We start from the raw sequence: 18,146 nt of genomic DNA, 5'->3' as shown, positions 1-18,146 counted from the left end.
CAAAGAAGAAATTGTGGATCCTAAGAGTTAATTTGTGAGAGGCTGAATATTACTGTATTATTGAATGCTGAGGAGCACCAGCTGATTAACCAGCTTTATGCTTTTCTGACTTGCCCAAGACTGGAATTTTTGGCATCTGACAAAGAGGTAAGGCAGCTTTTACTTTGACTTTCTGGGTTGCTTCTTCATGGCACTTTGACTGTTCCCCCTGAGCAATATTGATTCTGCACTTTGAGAGGATAGGCTCAGTCTCAGTGATGTGGCAGATTTTGCTTTGCTGGATTACTCTCATGCTCTCCTGGAAGCTCATTCTCAACAGAAAATGTGACCACTTTTGGGCTGCCAAGGCTCGCTCCAGCTTCCTCTGATTAGTCATTACTGTCACTGCTCTGTCCTGTTTACTATGCATCATCCAGTGTCTGTAGCCGTGTCGATCACTGTGGGTTTCTGCTCGGCAGCAGAAATGAATAGCACTGCAGCTGAGAAGCCAGAGTTGTTCAGTGTTAAGTGGATTTCTATCACCGCGGGAGTTCGTCATCTTTTCTCAGATTTTTGATTGCATAGGCATCAGATATTTCATGTGATCAGTAAATTTGTAAATTTTGTTTCAGCTTTTAGGTGCTGAATATTTTCTTGAAAAACTCAACGCTTATTGATTAGCTGTTTCTATTTGAAGTGGTTCGTGTAATTGGTATTATAAACTAACCTGCATGTAAGAATCTGCTTTAAATCCAGATAATCTGCAAAAGATATGGAAGTCTTCTGTCCAGCTTTATTCTGCGTGACTTATTCCCCATCAGATGGAATATTCGTATGGAATCTGTATATGTACAGTCAGATGTGAAGTAACTGTATTCAGGAAATCTTTGAATGTTTCGTTAAATGTCAAGAGGCAACTTTATCTGAATCAAGCAGCAAAAATGACTGAGAGCGGGTCCAGCATAATATGATCTTATCTAATATCTGTCACTGATGTGTTCACTCGTCAGATCTTATCATTGGACCGTGCCTTTGAGAGGAAATCTAAAGTTAGGGGTGACTGTATTTCTGATGTAGTTTTAGGATTGTCTCTTATCTGAATTCGCTGAATGAATCTCACAACTGAAAATCGATGAATATGATGACTTTTGCATGCCCATTTAGTTAAATACAGAAATATGTCTTGTCGGATAATGTGCTCCAAAAAAATCTGTAGATGCACTCACGGTCCATCCATCCTGCTTACCCTGAAAAACGGACACTTTGAGTGCTTCAAGACAGAAGCTGGTTCTATAACGATAAAGCACTGGAAAGCTCATGAAACTTTGAGGCATGAATGCAAATTGTATCTGTGTTGGAGGATGATACTCCTAATCAGAGCCAACAACGACAAAATAAACCCCAAACATTTGGTCTCATTTTCAGATGTTTCCATTTAAAGAATGTTAATTAATGCCCCATTATCCTGGCCATTGTTATTTTCAGTTTGCTGGAATAAATGTTGTATTGCACATATGATACATTTTTGTTGTGGTGAGCCTCTTTTGGCTTAACTTCTGTTAAGTTTTTGACAGACAGCTTTCACCTGGAGGGACAAAAAGAGATTTGAGGCTGCTGTTAAATCCTGTACCAAAGACAGAAAAAGTAGCTTACTTAATCCTGACGGAATTAGCTTACATTTTCACCTTCTACCGCAAAGTGAAAACTTCTCTGATTTAGTATTTTCAAGTTTCTGATTTTATATTTTAAGAAGTTAATGCCTTTTGGTGGAGAGTCTACTAGAGCCAGTTTTTAACAGTAACAGTGGTAAATCTATCCTAGATATCCACTTCATACTAATACCATTCGACGTATCATCTTATGTATCACACAATTGTTGGATGTATCTGGATAGATTTTAGGGAGTTTAGATTGAGGGATCTTGTGATGAAGCTGCAGATTCTAACCAACCGAATAGGCCTCTCTGTCCCTTCGGAACTGAGTTGAAACTACGGTGGCCACTGAAGCCATGAAAGCAGCTGCCCGCACACTGCTCTGACCTCTAAAATACTGTGACGTTATTATCATTGCAAGTAAAATAGTATGGAGTGAGAATCCTGCAAAAACCTTCACAAGCAAGCAGAACATGTTTCACTGGCGGCCAACTATTCACAAACAAACTTAGTGTGGTTTGCAAAGAAACATATGTCTTCAATTGCAAAAATATATCCTTCAAGTACAAAACTAAAATCTTTCAAGTAGAAAATGAAATATGGTTTGCTTGCTTGCGAGGTTCTGGCAGGATTCTCACTCCATACAATAGTGCAGGAATCAATATGTGCATGTTAAGATATTGTATTTCCAAGACCATTATCTACTCAAACTACACTGGGTACCAGTTTTTTTTATTTGAAGCAGAGCGGTAAATTATTACTGTAATTAGTATTAGTATTTACTATTGTACTAGACTTCTTTTTTTTTTTTGCTTCATTTTAATTACTCATTAATGTCTTAATGTCTCTAAACAAAATCTGGAACCGTGCACATAAATACTCATCTTCACGTTTTAGAGTCAACCAGAATTTCATTAATTCCTATGAGAATTCCTGTAACATCTCACAGATGTGGGGAAACTGATTGTCTTTGTTCACCTTCCGTAATTTGTGTAGCGAAGTTTGACGAACATGCACTAAACCTTCAAGGTGCTTTCACATCAGATGCGTTGAACAATGCACTTCACTTCCAAAGCCATTTTTGTCTACATACTGCACGACATTAGAGCAGATCTCAGCTTCGCACAAGGTCACGCGTGCTGTCGATGTGCTCATGTCAAAATAAATTGAACTTGGGCAGAGCACTCTGTTACGACACCTTGAGTTCCTTGACGAGCCTAAACTCTCCAAACTGCTGTCTCACCGTTTGGATATTATGAGCCGACACTCTCGTCTCCTCTTAAGTAAAAGTGATGCCAAGGCTATTCTCTGACATGTTGAACAATACAGTGTGCAACTGGAACGATTAGCTGCTTCCTGGATAACTTTTCACCCAGGAACTGGTGCCAACCTTTTGACATGAGTTGTGCATGTGTGCCTTTCTCCTTTGATCTTTGTACTACTCCTGCAGCATTTCTCCTTTTCATCCAACGTGAAAAGGTCTTAACTCGTTCTGGTCCGTGTGAATTTAAAGTCCCTTTTGAATGGGATAGAAACCTTCCTGTTCTTGACATGGCTTTTTTTAAAAGACACACATGCAATTCTATATACGTTACGCAATGTAGTTGTGGGCTGGTTTCTTGTCTAAGTAATTCATGAGTGCTTGCAGAGGTGAAGGAGGGTAAAAATGCTCTTTTGAACATATTGTTGCACTGAATAAAACTCCTAACTACAATGCATAACATTCATATAAGCAGATCCAAAGTGGCACCAATGTAGGACAATAATATGCGAAAAGAGCTTCATGCTGTACAGCTTTTTTTTTTATTTAATTGAATTAATGTACTGCAAAAAAAAGCATTTTTGTCAACCACGTCCTCCGGACATTATAAGAAGCACAGTTTCGCCATTTTTATTTGAGAAAATACGCTCAACTAACTTCAGAGAAATAAACTGACAAATTCCCTACCAGTGGTCAAGTTTCATTAAGCACCAAACACAAAGCACAGCCGAGTGTTCGACTTTTACAAACTACAGGGGAGGCCAACATTACTGCACAAATTACAAATTATATCTTATTAGCTTTATGATTGCACTGTGATGCACCAGAATCGGCTATTTTCTTTTTTTAATCTAACAAAACTAAGCAATGTCATCTTGGCAGAAAGTCAAACACAGGAGCAGCACAGAAAATCTGCTCAAATTCGAAAATGAAACGATCCGTGCACACTCCCAGTAACTCCATCACAGTGACAGTGGAAGCAACACCAGATATAACCTGTCAGACGATTTTAACCATTTTCAACACCAGAAAAGAGAAGCCGTGGAAATTAAGTGCAAGAGTTTATGGAATGGTGAGCAATCTAAGATTAAAAGAGAAAAACACTGAGGTTAGAAGTGAGCTCCTGCCACTCGCATGTCAGATGGATAATTAGTAATGAAACTTGAATGACACTCTGAAAACATTGTTTCTGCCTCTTCCAGTCAGAGCTGGTGAACTGCATGAACATAATTGTGTGCCGAAGTTAGAGCAGGTTTTTGTTGTTTCTCCAGAGAATCTCCGACAAGTTGATTGGCAAAAGGAGGACGAAACAGACAAGAGTGGGAGGACGGGGAGGTGAGCTGTGACAAGGCAGGAAAAAGATGAGGAAGGATAAAGGGAGGGACAGATAGGAACAGTGGGAGACTCCAGGTGCTGATGAAGTGTCGCCAACAGCAAATTCCTGTCAGAAACCAGCATGGCGATGACGGTCACTCCGACAAGATACCGCATAAAGAAACATGAATAATGAATTTCGGGAGGGAGGGAAAATCTGAGATGTTCCGTTTCTCTACTTGACTCCCCCTTCACCTCAGCAAGCACTCATGAATTACTTAGACTAAAAAGCAGCCCACACATACACATACAAAAAGTGCATAACTACATTAGAGCTCAGCAGACATCACCTAAAAGTTGATATGGAGCCAGAGGACAGGTTGCCTCGTCCTTCAGCTTCACAACACCTTAAACAAATCAGCTCATTTTAGTGGTCTGAAAACAGCCTTCCCTGTCCTTGAACAGCCCTGGAATACACACTTTGGATAGAAAGATGATGCAGTTTTTATGTGTGCGATTGTGCGCCGCCAGAATCTGTCAGTAATATACATTATTCTTCAAGTTAGATAATGAACTATAAATTCTACAAGGGTACTTGGAGAGCTCAGTTTTCTGCCAATGCCTTTTTTCCTTTAGTTTTAAAGACAGTGTTTGAAAATTTATCACCAACCACTTTCGTGACATGCGGCTTAGTATTTTTTTTGTGCCCCAAAAAAACTAAATGTTATTCATGAGAATGAAGGTGTGGTGAGACTGCAAACCTCATTCATACTTCAGACTATGTGCATGTCATTCTCGAAGCAAACCTGATATGACAAAGAAAGAAGGGAAGAATAAGGCGAGACGGAACTTAACATGAACCAAATTGACTATTTTACAGAGCCTGCATTTCTCATTTTCATTATAAGATGCCTCTGCTGGGGTCTTTCGCTTCGACTACAGCTGATAGCCACCTTCTTTTTTTTTTTTCAATTCATTGGTTTCTGTTCTGTTTGATTCCACAACTGAGATCAGAAAACAAAACACGTTTCTTTGTCTTTGCTTCTGCAATGAGTGTCTCATTTTCAGATTCTGTGACACCGAGCTTAATCTTTCCCCCTGTTTTCATCGCAGTGTTTAATACATTGTGGGTTCAAACAGTTATTTATAATGCAATAAGGGACTGTTTACATTCATTTATTAATAAAGATGAAAGTGGAAATCAGGCTCATGATGACATGTTCATTTTGAAAATGCACCGTATAGTTTACAGATGAGTACAGAATGAAGTGAAGTGCGTTCAGCATACTGAATACTGAGGGCTGCATACAACTTTTTCACATTACAAACCTCTTCTACTCAAATAAAACAAAATGTATTTAGAAAAAACATGAACAAATGTACTTTCAGCAAATGTTTCTTAAAAGTAAGTTTCGCACTGTGGTCCATCAGCTTCCTTTTAATGGCACTTTTTAATGGTTTGGGAACTGATTGTTGGAGTTTTTCAGAGGAATCTGTGTCCATTCTGGCTGAATCCAAGAATTCAGCTGCTCAACAGTCCGTGGTTGTCGTTGTGTGATTGTCCTCTTCATGATGCTCCATATATTTTCAATAGGAGACAGATGTGGACTGCAGGCTGGCCAGTCAAGCACACACACTCTGTGTGTATGAAGAAGCCACGCTGCTGGAAGTCGTGCAGAATGAGGTCCGACATCGTCCTGCTAAAAATAAACACGGACCTCCCAGGAAAAGACGCCACCTCGATGGTTGCATGTGTCTCTCCAAAACTCCCACATCCACCTTTGCATCAATGGACCCTTCACACAATTGAAGTCATCCATGCCGTGGACACTGATGCACCCCCATACCATCACAGACGCTGGCCCAGCCTTAACCACAGAGTTAAAAATCTGTAAACCATCGACCGAACAGCAACCAAAGTGCAAGGACACAGTTACTGATTTCTAAAACAGGGGACAGAGTTACTCTTAACCATCAGTGGCTGAGACGGGAGTCTTCTTGATGGCCTCACAGATGTAGATCTTTTAGCCTCTTTATAAGTACTTTTTTCTAACTCTTTAACAGGATGCAGCAACGCTGTTTTTCTATTGTTACTTTTATGTCCGATTTTCTGAGCGACTGGGCTAAATCTACACAGCTGCTCATGTATATCGCCTCTGGATTAGCAGGTCCTCCTTGTCTCATGGAAAATGAAAATATAAAATCTACTTAAATATACAAGAATAATTTCACACTGTGTTTCAATAGATGGTTTCTTTTGTACCTGCATCTGTGTACTTTACTTCTTATTTAACTTTATACAGTTTGTTTTCTTTGCTTCACACCTGGTTTCAGTTGTTGATTGCCATCGTCTATTGCTCATAATCTTCCCCGGCATATATACACTCCTTGGATTTCTTTCTCTTTGCTAGATCCTGTGGTTTTCTCCTGGTCAGTCCAGTCTTTTCTGTCTCACTCTGCTTAATGTTTTTTGAGGGATTTCAGTTTTAGGATTTTCTTCTTCTGCTGCATCTTTGATCTTGTGCAATGCAAGTTAATCGTTTATCAACCTGCCTCTTGTCTCTGAGTTTGCATCTACGGTAGGTCTTTCATGACTACAATAGTAGAGTGTAATGGAGACCTGTGGTTCCATCACCTTTACTGTGAAACTCTTGGTGCAGATGTGTGGATTGATGTTGATTATGGACTGGCAGAAAGCAGTTTAACTAAATGAGTCCACAAGTATGTTGATTTCTGTTTCTTTATTAGAATGCACGAACAAGGTGAAATGTGATGTTTTTTGCAGATGGGGATTGGCCATCCTGCCAGTGTAAATTAGATGAATTAAATTAGTATTCTCAGACTTTAACGTTTTTGGTGCTCTCCACTTTGTTCTGTAGTTTTATCAAATGTAACATTTGGTATGCTCTGCAAAGACCATTCTATTTTCCAACCCCTGGCCAAGTGACCAGTAGCGTAAAAGGAACAAAAGTAAAGTTCCAAAAGATATGTAGAGAGTAATGGGTAAGAGAATAGGTAAACTTGGCAAACAGTTTTATATAACCTGACTTTTCTGTCTGTTAAAACTGGTAAACTGTCCATTTCTGACAGATTGACATGATACCATGGCACTGAATTATATGCAGTTATTTTGTGACGACACAGGCTACACACACATAAAGAGAGCATTTATATCGGACAATTAAATAACATGCAGTCGCATAAACAGTTTATTGTTTGCCTATTCAGCAGTAGCGGAGAAATATTCTTACCGAGACATGTTTGTGGCCACTTGGTGGAGTTAACGCCACCACTAACCGCTCCTTTAGCTCAGCTTTTGCACTCCACTCACTCTGGGGGGAAATATTTTGCTCATCATCTTCTAAATTCTCAACCATGTTCATAGAGAAGCTGCGGAATGAATCTGTGAAACAGTGAATGTTCTGTAGTTTTTTTCTTTCATTTTCAGGTAGATTAACCTGACAACAGGGATAGGGAACTAAAGCTACTAAAACAAGTTATACGTTATAAACCTCCATAAAACAGAGTTGAGCTGTAGATTCTGTTGATTTTGTTCATTATAAGAGCCTTTAAAATATAATTAAATATAAAACAGATGACGGTAGTATGATAACATATTCAAGACGCTCTGTTTTTGTATGCTGGTTACTTTATTTTTTGCTTCCTTCTGGGATTTGTCCTTCCTTTTTTCATTATTTTGCCCTCCTCTCCTCTCCTGTCCTCACCTTTTCTTTGTGTTTTCCTGCCTTTTCCTACTTCGTGTTGTTCCCCATAATTACTTCTTCCCCCATCCATCCTCCCCCTCTAACCGTACACGCGTATATTTTCCACATCTATATTATGTGGTCATTGGACTTCTCCCGAGTCCGCTCTTCTACCTAATTAGTAACAACAGCAACATACGGCATGACAGCTTTTTTTCTTAAAAAAAAAGCCTCTGAATTCACTGTAAATAATTCTGTTTTTCAGCCGTGTACTGCTCACTAAATCTGCGCTTTTGTGTACGCATGAGTGTTGTACATGTGTGTGAGTGGGAATGCTCCCTGGGGGGCAGGGGGGGAATTTGAGAGCCTACTTCCTTTCCACTAATTACCCAGCAACAGTCCTCACTAATTGTTAGGGCCTCACATGCATTTGATGTCTTTAAATATCCAGCCCCATGAAGCCACATAAATGAAGTGGGGAAATGGTGAGAGGGAAGAAAAGGGCAGAACAAAGCAGGTCAGTCCATCTGCTTTGAAGTTGTGTACAACCCATAACCTGCAGAATTACTGCCGCTGGATGTGGATCCATCTCCTCAAAGGGGGAAGGAGGCAGTTGAGTTTCCCACAAACATCAACATGAAATAATTAAAACATGTACTGTGGCATGAAACTGAGATGGCTGCTGCCCACGTGCTCCATGCAGTACTCTCTCAAACTGATACCAAATAGGACTGGACATAACAAAGTGAGCACCTATGGAGTCGAATGCATTCCAGTGCAAAGGTCACACAACCAACAATGACTCTGTAGGCAAGCAATAATCAAAGCTATTGATTGACATTGTAGTGTGTGATGTCATCTGGGAGCTGGCAGGAGAAAGAGATGCTAATAAAATCGCGATGGCAGTTTTGTTGTCACTTTCAGTCTCTTAATTTTGTAGATATTCTTTGTCTTTTGGATCTCTACATGCACTCTACATACTTTTAACTGACTTACTAGCTATTTCAGCTCTTTTGCATAGACTTTCTTCTTGTTTTTCTCCCGTTATTTTCGTTTTTAGTATCTAGCGCTAGTTTAATAAAGTTAATTTACTGTTTGTCTCTCTCTTTTGGCCTGGATTTAATGTTATAAAAGTGAATGTTGCTTTCAATGAGTGTCTCAATCGATCAAAATATATAATGTTTTGATACTTGCGACTTCTTTTCTAATTTAACACATTAAAACCTGAGGCGCCCCATTTGCATTGGAATCTGTAAACTCAAATTTGGACTGTCAAGTCCAAATAGGTTAACAAAGTATCTTGTATCATTAAAACACATCTGGTTACTGTGAGAAACTGCTTAACAACCACATATAGTTGTGCTCTGATTTAAACAGGGGGACAGACATCTTGCCTCTGCGGACAACTACCATCACATTTATGCTTACCAACCACTAAAACACTTGTTTGGCACAAAAAAGCACATTGTTAAAAATAATAGTGTTTACACTCACAGGCTCACAGGAAGAGAGAGAACTCTATAATTTCTCTGTAAGGTGGGTCTAAACACCTTTGTCTCCCTAACGGGCTGATTATATTCAAGATGTGGCTCATTGCACCAGTAAATTCTGACATCATCACAGCACTGTATCATTTTTACAGGACTTGCCGCAATCTTTATCTTCAAGAGTAGCTATCGCTGTTGAGAAAATTACACTATTTTGTTGTGTGGTGCTGCAGTTAGTACTGTTGCTTCACAGCAAGGGTGTTTCCAGTCCAAATCCTGGAGTTCTTACCGTGCAGAGTTTGCATGTTCTCTCTGTGTTTGTGATTCTCTCCGAGTGCGAGGGCTTCCTCCCAATCACGCAAAAACGTGCATGTTGGGCTTATCGGTGATTCTAAATCCACCCAAAAAGTGAGTGTGCATGGTTGTTTGTCTCTGTGTTCATCCTGTCATGGACGAGAAACCTCTGCTTCTTGCTTGTTGACAGCTTGGATAGGCTCCAGCCTGGAGACCCTGAATGAGATGAAGCAGCTATGGAAAATTGATTTATTTTGTTTTTTAAAATGTGGGAATTTCATCCCACACTATAAACCCATACCGCTCCCTATTCATAGTTGACTAATGTTGAGTATAGCTGTCTGCACTTGGTCCTCTCTGCGTTGTGCATTCTGAATTATAGTCTTTAGGACTTAACAACAGCACACTGCTTTGGGGTCACCGGGTAGAAGAGCAGATTCTACTTTACGTCCAAGGAAGATGAATATTGTGGCTGTTTTTTCTGTTATCATTAATGTTACCATGCATTATTATTACTGAAGCACCATAATGAAACTGTTGTCCTCTCTAAATATGAACATGGACATTTTATCCAGAACTCCCTTTCAGAGGGGAATGTATCACACAGTACTACATATGAAGGTATTTGAAGAGTTTGGAGAGCAAAGAGGGTTATTAACCAGCAAAAAACTCTGCATGAAGCCTTACACCAGAGACTTCGATGCTTTTAGAAAGACATTACAGCTAGTTTTTCTAAATATCTAAAAAAAAAGAAGGTGTTATACATGCAGGAGAGTAAGTTAAGGACAGGTGTGTTTGCAGTGGAAGTTTCTGAATTGGGGATAGATCCAACACTGCTTCTTTCAGCAAGTTGTTGTGTAAATATACAGATCTGAAGGAGCTCCAGAGTAAAGCTCATTGTATACAGATAAAAATTGATTGGGATGCAGCTCCAGGAGTGTTTCGTTGCCTGAAATCGAGCGCTCGGTCAGCAGGAGACACAGACATGACCAAAATTCTGCACAAGCAATTTCAGGAGAAAATGAGCTGTTCATAATATTTCAATAATGGATTCCTTTTTTTTTTTTTTTTAAATGTAAAAAGTGATTTTATTATGCAGTTGTGATATGTGTGAAATAAGAGCTGCTACATTTTTATTATAAGATTGACAAGGGATGTGTAGAAAACAAAGGGGAGAAAATTTGTTGCCCATTAAACACCAAAATGGTCGTCCAATTCAGTTAATCTGTCATTCAGTTTATGCTTCAGTTTCGCTCTGAGAAAGCATCTTTTTTTATTTTTTCTATCCTTTAGTTTTTGGAGAGTGAAGTAAAAAACCTCTTATCCCATTAAAAAAAAGAAAAAAAAAGTATTTTCTACATTATTTTGAAAAATTGAATGTGGAATTCGAAGCACGGTAAAAGGAAGATGTCCTGTTGGCTTCCCGAATGAAGGACAAATATTGAAAGAGGCTTATAGTTAGCTAACACTGCCACTAAAAACTGTAGGCCTGAAGCAAAAACATCAGAAAGCAAACGGTAAACTCAAATTTAACATAAATATTTAATGCTGAAAAAAGGAGTCAATCCGTAATAAATACAGGAAAGATTTCATACTGCCGGGAGCTTAATTGTGTTTACCTTGAGGTTTATTTCAAGGCGGTTCCTGGAAAAAAAAAAAGTGCCAGACTCGGGTTTCCAAAAATCTTTTTCTATCTCTCGCCTTCACTAAGTTTCTACTTTCCCATGCCACTGAGTGATACTGACAGCCTCCATTAACAGTGTGGAAATATTCACTTTCGCTTAAGCGCTTGAGCCCTTTGATGACCCGATTTGTTTTGCAAAGAAGAACAAAAGTCAACCTGAAGGTGAGCAAACTTACTTTGAATAAACAAGAACGAACAGGCAGACGTGCAAGTGCGTGAGGGAGCTGATGGGCTTTTGATTACAAACTGTAAATAGATTCAATAATGAGTCACATCGCATAAATACACAAGGTGAGGTGAAGGCCAAGGGGAATCTGTATGCCTGATTGCTTACACAGATTTCACAATGGCTACATTGTAAATACACGTGGTTTAATGTCCTGTGAAGGAAAGCATCCTTCAAGGGAAAACATGGCTCCAGGTCCTTGGGCAAGTGATTTGCAGTCAAATAACAAATCTATACATCCCGTATAGGCTGGGTTTAATAATGACTACAAATAAAACCTTTTAGATTAGTCTACTTAGGCCGAATCTAAAAATTATTTTGACAGAACTTAAATGATTAAGGGTTTTCACTTGTCTGTAGATGAATTAATGCTTTAACGAAGCACTTTTATGTTGAAGCTGGAGAAGTGGCAGGGATTCTAAACACGTTCCCAGAGGTGATCAGACCAAGAAAATTACATCCCGCAAGTAGCAAAGATGGTGTTAGATGGGTTTGTTAAAATCTGTTTGGCTGAAAAAATCTGAACAGCTGCCAGTTTTGGGACACACGAATTGTGAAGTACTTAACGGAGAAAATCCTTCTAATAATAGATCAGCTATTAATTGTACTTCAGGCTCAACGGCATACCAGATAAAGCATCTTCAATTTCACACAAGAATAAAATTGCAAAGTGGTCTCTAGACACGGATGGATTTGTTGTGGAAAAATCCACCTTTATTTGCTGAAATTAATACCAGAGACAATTACCAATGACTGGTAATGCCTTATAAATGATGTACCGGATCAGTGTGTACTCATATCCTCTGTGGCTTGCACATCTGCACCTCTATCAATAATTCATGAGTCAACCTCTGTTGAGTCATTCCGCTGCCACTGATACTGCTTTCCACAAGTTACATTTTTCAACATTTCATATGGATTTCTTTGTTTAAAGTTCAATAAGGCTATTTTCAACAGCTGTCTTTACTTTCATCCTGCTACTCTAGATACCAAATTCAATATTAGTTAACATCTGAAGAATTGTCAGAGGTCACAGTAAGTGTTGCTGTCTCGGCTCACCCAGTAGTAATCTTGCAGACCCACTCTGATCTTTTCTCTCTGACATTGAAATGGAAATCTTGCTTTGACTCCGTTTTGGATCTGCGGCAAAACCTTATTCAACCTGATTTTAATGGGAGAGTTGGGCCGCTTTTCCGTTTTGTGGCATATTTTATTCAGTCCAGTGGTTCTTCTTATTTTTACACCTTTAGTATATACAAGAATAAAGTCTAGCTGCATTTCATGAAACTGCCACAAAAACAGTGTTAACCAGTTCCAAGAGATGGAAAAAGTCCAGATTTAGAGGCCAATAAGTTTGGCTGAGGACTGTCAACCAGGAGCCCTGAGTTGTGCAGCCCTCTACTCTCTCCACTTCATTTTGTTTTAAACTTAACTTTTGCTTTAACTCACTCTTTGGTTTGGTTTCAGCACTTAAACCACATGGTTAGGTTTAGGATTAAAAAAATACTTCTACTGCAGAATGACTCTTTTGGGCACAGAAGGGGCCACATTTGGAAAAGAAGATTGAGCTGATGCTTGGACCTGATTTCACAAAAATGTGCAGATTTTGATGCCCAATTATTTCCAGAAAGATCACAAGCAGACTGATCAGAAAGAGTGCAGGTAGCTAATGACACTATCATAACTTATCCCTATCATAAAAAAAGAATTTAATTGATTAGTGAATCCCACTAATAGTGTTTCATGAGAGAAGTTATTGTTTTATGAATGGGAGATCACTGGAGCCAGAAATGTTCTGAAGCCTGCGCCTTGTTAGAATTGATGGTATTAGGCTTTACACGACTTCCACAAATAGTGGTGACTATATGGATTTCTTTACACCATAAAAGCACATCCAGAAATAAAGAGACTACTATTGACAATACATTACTTTGACAGTCATACTGGGCATCGGGGACAAATGAAGACTTAGAGTTCATCAGCATGAATATAACAGTTTTGCAGTGGGTACCATGCAAAACTGTACCATGAAGCTGTTGTTACAATGCAAATCAGGGAATTGGATAAGAGTCCATGGGGTCTTTGGAACATAGACCTCTCTTTGGCATTAATTTACAGCATCCTCCCACGAACCACTCAGACGGTTGAGTCGGGCTAAAGAACATGTATTGATTGGTTTGTCAAAGGGGTGAATAATTCTGATGAGGTATCGACTGTTGTAAATCAAGACATAAGTTACCTTGGTTAAGGGCAGATGGACACGTGTGATAGATTGTATGATTTATATATGATTACTGAACCTTGAAACAAGGCCGTGAAAAATGTCCACTTTGCTTAACTGGATGTGAAAGCTCATCATTCACAGAAGAATTTTATTGGCAAACTCATGGGGATCCCATTTTCTGAACAGGGATAAAAAGGGTATGCTTTTCTGAAAAATTGGTGTCACAATCAGAAACTATGCCTCTTGGCTCTGTGGCTTTACAGTAGGCAATGCTGATTGCGCAATCAGCGTCCCTTGAGATATGACAGCTTGTGAAGGGTGGTTATTGTTTCAGAGTGTGACAGAGGAATGAAATGGAGTGTGAGAACAAGAGTGGAAGAGGTGTTCGAAAAGGCAGAAAATTAGACATAGACTTAAAGCTTCAACGACGCTGAGCACGAGAAATATAAGGAAGGAGCGGGGTAAAAAATGGATACCTGAATAGAGAGAACTGTAGTGAATGAAAGAAAAGTGGAAAGATTAGAAAGGAGGACAGTAAAACTGAAATGGAGAACAGTTGAAGACAAAAAGAGACAGACAATGAAGGGGATTGGTGGCAAAAATGAAGATAGTGCAATAATATTTAATTTTAGGATGTTCTCATAGAACATGATGGTCTTGTTCTAGCCAAAACTCACCACAATCTGCATTTTCAACTCCTTTTTTGTGTGTTTGTTTTAAGTGTAGGACAGGATTAAACGTGAGTTTTCTGAGAATTCCGGCTTGTCCTTCACTTCTCAGAAACCGCCTGTCATGCTGTCTCCCTGCCTTCTCTGCCTTGCTGGTTTTGCACAGCAGTATCATTTGTGTGCGGGGCAGCTGTATCTGAGGAGGGAGAGTGGCCACACTTAAGTCAGAACGCTGCTGGTTTGACCCCCAACTTCCTTCCACAGTCTACCTGTCCAGGTATCCTTGGCCAAGATATCAAACCCCTTTGTATTGGACGCATGGATTTTCTGGACCACTTCTGAGAATCTGCAGAAGTTAAGGCAGAGTTGCATAACTGCAAGAACTCTAACAATGACGCCCTGCTTTTATTATCCTTGCTGTATTCTTTAGCGTGATGCTAATTTCAACTTTGTGTTTGGTAAGATTTAGAAAAACATCGGGCTGTTTTTGCAGTCCAGATGTTACCGGACAAATAACAGTGGAGCTCAAGTTTGGCCTGTCTTCTGAATGAAGAAGTCATCTTGTAACCTTCTCCATTTAGGAGAAGCTTGTTTATTTTTGTGGTCCAGGCTCATTGTTTTAACACAGAATGTTTTCTACATTTTCTCTTCATATAAAATTTTAGTTTTAGTTCATTTTTGATTGCTGTGTGGTACTATTTGTATCTTATTTTTAAAAAATTTGCTCATTTAAGAAAAAACAAATCTGCTTTGTTTTCAGTTGTTTAGATTTAGCCCCAAAAACCACTTAGTTACGGTCCGATTCAGATTAACCTAATTAGAATCTTTTTCACTTTCCTTCTTGATTCTCAGTCTCAGTTTTCTTTAATAAAACAAGTACACTTGGATAGGTTTTCAGCATAAATACAGCTGCTTTAACATCTGAGTTCCCAAACAGATATAGGTCAGTGATTTCAGTTCAGGTTACAACAGTAAAACCGGCAACTATGACCGCTATGGCTGTGCGGTTCACTTACTCACTCATCTAGTTTTCATTATATATAGGACTCATTAAGAGATGGAGGTAGCCAGCTGCTGATGCACTTATGTCAATACTGGAATGCACTGATGCTTCATAATTATGTGCCAGATATGCAAAGCTATTTGTCATATTAACAAACAGCAGAAGCATAAGTACACGTCAAATCTGAGGTGATGGACAGGATAAGGATCCTGTTTTTAGTTAAGAACATGTTGTAATTAACATCTCTCTCCACAAAACGGCTCAACGTTTACACTGAACAGCTAAAGCTTCAATTATGGTTCTTGTATACATACTGTATTTTATGACTAATTCTTAAAATTCAGTGTCTGAGGGGGGCTTTTGCTCCCCGGGCATTCTAAATGGATAAGAAAATCAAAATAACAACCTGCTAACATTGGCGATAGTGCACAGTATTAAGTGTTAGCATAATCTGTCAGCTCTGTAGCTGCTGGCTCCAAGCTGCAATGCACGGTGGTCTGTTTTACTTAATGTAGTGTTGAGTTTTTCCACGCTATTTGTGGTGTACCAAATGACGACTTCGCAGTGCCCTATATGATAACCCAAAAGTTTTGAATAGCAGCACAAAATAGTTGACTTACTACAGCTTATGTCTGAGTCTGTCTGTTGCTCCCCGTGCTATATGTTAAATTACAATGTCTGTCCATCCATCCATTTTCTATACCCACTTAATCCAAATCATGGTCACAGGGCACATTCCCTGCCTCTGTAGAACGAGTGAATGAGTGTAGCTGAGCTGTCAGTAGCCCGAAATCTAATGTTAGTTTTAACAACGTTCCTTTGGTTGACATCCAAAAAGGAGGAAATTAGAGAATATTTTTTTAAGCATTTATTTCCATTTACGCTTTCTTTGTTAAAGGAACATTAACTAAGCACGGTTATTCATTTGTGGATTAAGCGGTAAAGAAAATGGATGGATGGATGGTTATTAAGTTGTTATGACACAAGATATTTACAGTCGGTTAGAAATAAGCTTCTCACTGTAGCAGAGCACTTGCTCCACCTCTGGAGAGCGTAAAATTCCTGGTATTCCTGGCAGCGAAACCTATGTTGTATAGAAAGATGTCTTGACGTGTTACTTGCGTTTCTCACCTTTACTTGAAATGATCCTTTTATCAATGAATACTCTTATCATATTTCCTTATGATATGTAGCTATTTAGCTACTGCTGTTTAGGGCAGCATATAGATTATTGTGTATGATGCTGTAGATTCACAATCAGTCGGCATTACCAACACCTGCAGTCTTAACTAATAATTAAATAATTAACAAGCTCAGATGTGTATAATTACAATGTTTTCGAAAATTTGGAACTGATTCTCAAGTGGAACCAGTTCTTAGTTCCCATACCGAGTGACAAGTTTTGCCCCCAACTTTTACAGCTTGTTATGTTAAAAGGGATTTTAATATCTAGACTAGACCACTTAGATCATACTTCTTTATTTGTTTATGCTAAAACCTTCTCGCCCATGTCAATCATCATCAACAACAACAACCTGGCTCTTGCGAGTCTTTGTTAAGTTACTCAAATTCCTTGTTATCTGTCCAACAAAGGCACAAGTTTTTAAAAAAAAACAAAACATTAAAACTACAGAGTAGAGGTAGAACTGACATCTTCTTTATGCATTTTGCTCTTTTTTCAGTTATTCATGGTTATTGTTGCTCATGCTGCCCCGCTGAGCTTTGATTTATTTAGAATAAACCACTGTTTGTGCTTCTGGAAGTAGCTGACTCAATGTTCTTCTTTCCTTTTATTATATAGATTTAGAAAGAAAAGAGGGCACACTGTAAGAAAATGGATTGTGAAGTCTGCTTTAAATAATGCTTAAGAAAAAAGAATATTTTCCAAATAAGCCATTGTCATATAGGATTAAAGTTCATGTTGTGTGAAAACACCCATTACATTTCAGTGATGGATTCATGGATGGTAATGCATTTGTGTATTCTTGAACACTCGCAAAGGAGGAACTTGTCTAAATCAATAGTGTAAGCAAATGTGCTGCGTTCCAGTCGATTATTTGTCTGTGCATGTAAAAGCACATAATTGTCGTGTATGTGTGTGTGTATTTATGCGTTTTGTGCTGTAGCACATTGCGTTTACGTAAAGTGGAAATCACCACGGCCTCTCACACAAGACTCCTTCTCCCTGAGCTGTGGAGGAAATTAAATGAGTCAGGACGTAAAATTTATTCATTATTTGATTTCCATCTCCTGACGCCGGCAACTGAACCCCTCGTAACCGGCTCTGGAAAGTGCCCCTGGCATGGGCAAGTGCACAATAACACCGCCATATCAATTTAATGCAGATGTTCCAGCAGAAGCCCCATTCAGCGTTGGTTAGAAGGAGAGCATTATGTCAGCCAGAACTGAAGCTTTTGTTTATTTAAAATTTTCAGCGCGCGTTACGGCCACATAGAGTAGTAAACTGTGTTTACTGACTGGAACGCTTGTGGAGTGCAAATGAGCAAATGGCTAAATGGTAAAAAAAAAATACTCTCCAGCTTTTTTTGTGAAAAAAAAAAGCGTTAAATAAATGCGTTACGGTTTCTAACTGAGGCGGGATCCTTTAACAGAGACAGATTACAAAGAGGTTGATGTAAAAAGGCAAAAA

General features: G+C 39.0%; 1 protein-coding gene across 1 annotated transcript in view; it reads left to right on the top strand.

Moving 5' to 3' along the window:
* Positions 1–105: 105 nt before the first annotated feature.
* Positions 106–18,146, top strand: part of sgcd (sarcoglycan, delta (dystrophin-associated glycoprotein)) — a 326,284-nt gene continuing 308,243 nt past the window's right edge. The window contains exon 1 of the mRNA XM_072375721.1: positions 106–147. The gene's annotated coding sequence lies outside the window, so the exon portion shown is untranslated. The remainder of the gene's footprint in view (positions 148–18,146) is intronic.

Source organism: Leuresthes tenuis, unplaced genomic scaffold (genome assembly GCF_036924035.1).
Source record: "Leuresthes tenuis unplaced genomic scaffold, fLeuTen1.0.hap1 SCAF_21, whole genome shotgun sequence".
Taxonomy (NCBI): Eukaryota; Metazoa; Chordata; class Actinopteri; order Atheriniformes; family Atherinopsidae; genus Leuresthes; species Leuresthes tenuis.
Note: the sequence above shows the minus strand (reverse complement) of the source record. Positions and strands in the feature narration are given on the sequence as shown.